This window comes from Pangasianodon hypophthalmus, chromosome 18 (assembly GCF_027358585.1).
Source record: "Pangasianodon hypophthalmus isolate fPanHyp1 chromosome 18, fPanHyp1.pri, whole genome shotgun sequence".
Lineage (NCBI taxonomy): Eukaryota > Metazoa > Chordata > Actinopteri > Siluriformes > Pangasiidae > Pangasianodon > Pangasianodon hypophthalmus.
The window spans coordinates 13,191,506-13,196,120 of record NC_069727.1 but is presented as its reverse complement, the minus strand read 5'-3'; positions in this window follow the sequence as shown (position 1 = coordinate 13,196,120).

The following is a 4,615-nucleotide window of genomic DNA, read 5'->3' as shown; positions in this document are numbered from 1 at the left end:
ATGAGTACACACAGCAGCCAACAATAACAAAATTATAAATCACACAGTTTAAGTCAGCCTTCAGTAGTTATATATATATAATGTATAATTTATTGTGGATAGTCATCAATATTATCAGTTATATGTTTTACATATCAGATCTTGAAGTAAATTAATAATTATGAAAAAGTCATGCATGTTGGAATTAAAAAAACAAACAAACAAACAAACAAAAAATCACTAGCTCAAGGTGAAATTAGCCTTTGTGTCTTCTATTCCAATTCATTTTATATAGGACTTTTTGACAGCAGAAACTTTTATGAAGAATCTCTGCTCTCCAGACACCTAAGGTGAAATTTACAAATTTTACACTGGCAAGAAAATACTCACTAAGAACATTAAGAAGAAATATTGAGAATTAAATATTAGTATGAGACTGCCACATAAACAATTCAGAAAAGGTTTAAATTTGAGGCAGGCATGTACAGTCATGGTAATGTGTTATTTACAAATCATAACATAGCAGACACTGACATCACAAGGCTAAAAGTAGCTCCTAATTGGCTAAATCTGGGGAAAAACATTTTCTGAAATGTCCATTTTCTATAACAGTAGTTCACCAAGCATTTTAGCACTAAAACTTACATCAACATCGCTAAACCTACAAAACATTCTAGTCAAGTGGACAACCATGTCTTTGTGAAGTGAACTATAAAACTGCGTAATAATGGAAACCCTGTAGAATCAAAACCATGATGAAATGGGAATACATTATGATTTTTTTTTATTTATCAACAAGAGCATTAAGAAGAATAGATTCTAAATTATCTCACTGGCATTAATCACTCTTAGCTACAGAACATTAGATTATTAATTCATGATTAATAGTTTGCATAACAAAACATTAACTAAGTGATTTTTTTGCATAATATCACAACCCAATGCGATTTTTATATAGTTTAACATAACAATTCTCCATTTATGTTACAATACAGGTCTTTAGGAATAAATACTAATACATACTGAACCTTTTACAAGTACTTGTGACCTTAAAGTATTATAAGTTCTCTTATCTTAACCTAGATTGAATCCTATAATACTAAGGTCTTACTAATTTGAGTATTATTATGCAAATAACAAGACCTTAATTAACCCCTTATATTTGTTCCTTAAATTAAAATGTTACCAATAAACCCTAAGCAGATATTTTATCATTCTTTTCAACCACATGCTCACTTTGCTCAATTCTGTCCATCCAAAATGAATTGCACCAATTTGTTACCATCAGCTGAGATTCTTCAGAGCCTCTTTACAGTATATCGTATAGTGGATTGCAGTGTCCCACAAGGGTGTAGTTCACAGCTACACTAATTATAAATAATTACAGCTATGTTTGGCCAGATTCAAGAGCACAATATAAATGTTAAATAAATAGAAACTTCCTCCTTCCTCTAAATTCAGATAAAACAGGAGTACTGGTATTAGGTAGCAGGTCTGCGTAAAATACAGTACTGATGTGTTGATAGCAATTACGTGAAACCAAAATCTACAGTTACAATAAAGATCTTAGTGTGGTTATTCATGGTTATTAATTATTATTATTAATTATTAATGGTTATTCATCCAAGTCTATTATTTAATTTTCCATGTAACTATTGTTGCTAAAACTGAATATTATCATTTGAGAAACATAGCCAAATTAATGTATGCTATTCATGCATGTTGCTGATAAATTAGTACATCATTAGATCATTTACCTCCTTGTTGATCTGCTGTTAAACAAACTTTTACTTTCAATTTTACACTGTTACATATACAGACTTTACTTGCAAATCAGTCGACTTTTCATAATTTATATACCATGCAATTAAAAACAACTACATAACACTTATAATTTGTCCAAAATGAGAGATTTGTTAAATAAATAATAATACATTACAGTAGAAAGCTGTCAAATGACCTTTTTTTTTCAGTGTTGCCCACCTTAAAATGCATTGCCATGCAAACAATAAAACTGATTTTATTTCGTAATGTCTTTTCATTATTTGATTATTTTTAAAAGTTAGTGCAAAGGTTCATCTTACCCTTGGTAAGTGTTTTAAATATTGTTTTGTAGAATCAAGGAAGAGGAAAACTGCAGGCAGATAATGAGTGCTAATGGGAGGAATGGGCAGCTGCCACCCCTTTTAGCCCCAGTGTGACCCCCTCTGGGTCAGCAGTAGCCTCACCTGCCACTCCTTCATCTGCTCCAAGCCACATCCCTCTTGTTGTTAACTATTGTTAGTGCCTAGAGAGATGTGGTGTTCTATGTTCAGTGGTCAACTACTGCCACCAGTGAATGGTAGAAGAGGTTCGAGTCTGTTTTCATGTGTGACACCTGAATCAGGCTTCTGATCTTTCACAATCACAATCAAGTTTTCTTCATCTCTGACTACTTTGAAGGAGAAGAAAGAGCAGCAATTAAGTACCTCTCCATCCTTTTGTGTGGTGATCCTGCAAGGGTAATTGCCATTTTGCAGGAACTTTATGGGTGTTCCCAGTAAGGCTGGAGGACTCGAGTTCAGTCACGAGAAATTTTCTGTATTGACTTGGACTTGTCTTGGACTTGCTGGCATTTGTACACAGACTTGTCTTGGTCTCCTTAACTAAGGTCTTGATCTTGACTGAGAGTTTGTAGATAATAATGTTTGTGTTGTTTTTTTCTTTTGAGATACAGAAAGTTTGACAAGAAGTAATTTTTTCCGGCATGGCCGGACTTATACACAGCTAGTTTAAGCTGTGGCACGGGGCTCCAGGTGAAAGGGGGCCCAATTTAATCAAAACTGATGAATGATTTGCATAGTTGCACATCAGTAATATTTGGCTTTTGTTTACTGGTTTACATTTTGAAACTTCTAAAAGGTAGGGGTCTACCTTTGTATTATATTTTAGGGAGCACATTGCTGTCTATTTACAAGCCATAGTAGAGTGTATTGTGTGTGTGATGTGGCTACATAGAGATTTGATGCTAAGCTTGCATCATATCTCTTTTACTGCTGTAAAGTTAGTTTCATATTCAGTATTTCTGGTCTGAACGGCATGTCAAACTAATATAAGACTACATGTGACATCGAAAGAGAACCAACTAAATCTGTTTATTCAAGACAGGAAACTAATTCAAAGTTAGCATCTTCTGAGCATCTGTGTTGTTGAAACATCAGGGACCATTGCAAAAGTGTGGCATAAAAAAGAAAAGTATGTACATTAGCTATTAGCAACAGTGTGATTTCAGTAGAGTATTGCTGCACAGGAGCTATGAAGTGCAAACCACTCCAAATAAACTACTGCCTACACAGACAAACTGAATAGATGAATTTTTCTGCTGGAACGAATTAGAACATGTCAGCCTGATCTCAGCTAGTCCTGGTCTTGGACTTGTCTTGACTACACTCCTAGTTCCCAGTCCTAGTTCTCTGTCCTTCCCTTTCCCTCTTATACTCTCCCCTAGTTATTGGTTATATTCTGTGTGAGTGCATGTGTGTGTGTGTGTGTGTGTGTGTGTGTGAGGGAGAGAGAGAGAGAGAGAGAGAGAGAGAGAACCGGTTGTTGATTACGGTTTTAAGTTGATATAAAAAGAAAAAGAAAATGACTGCACTACATATTTATTGATACATATACATTTTACATAATTATTACACATTACATAATTATTTGCTATTTGATATTTGTCCATTTTTTTTTTCTTGGCCTCCTAGGTGTGACTAGCCCTATCTCTCCCATCACACATTTTTTTTTTGGTAGTAGCCAAATGTGTTTCTTACAGGAAACATGTTCAAACCAGATTCAGAAATAAATGTGAATGAACTGAGCCTGAAGGCTGGTTGTAATCATTTAAAAATCCTCAATTATCCTTGGAGGCAACTCCAGTGATATTAGTTGACTATATGAATGTTTTAGCCCTGTGAACAGTCTTGGAGGATGGGATCCATTTGCATTTGTCTTTAAAACGAATATTCAAATGAATAGACTCCCTGTACAGAACATATTTGGCTATCTAATCATCCTTACAGTGTGGTAGCATTTCCTCAATTCAAATTTGTATCATCTACATAAACAGTTAATTAAGGATACAGGAGGTTGGTTCACTTCTGAATCACTTGAATCTTATCCAGGAAGTCTGGGCTGAGATTCCACAAAAATCGTTTCAAACCATTCAAACAGTGCTAGCTCCTGTTTCCTGATATTTAAGAAGAATGGACCTGTTTTGTCTACTTAGGGCTGTTCAAAACATCCACTGAAGCATAACTACTTCTAAAGATGTTTCTATTAATAGCTTTGCGCTCTGTATCCACACATTTCCCACCAAACTTATAGTCAGTTACCCAACATCCGTGTTCCTGAAAGAAACCCATCTCTGTTTTTAAAAACTTTGCTTTGCACTGTTACATCAGGAGAAAATGCAGGAACAAAGCAGGAGGGGCAGTGCCTTGCTGCTCACTGACCCAACACAAAGCAGTAAAATTATAGTGCAGTTTTAGGGAGATTTCTGATAAAAGGTAAAAAAGTTATTGGACTCCGACTAAGATGTTTGTGAATTGCAAGGGGAGGGGTTGAATGCTTAATCCTAAATTCATTTCCTCATGCTATTCAAAGTAGG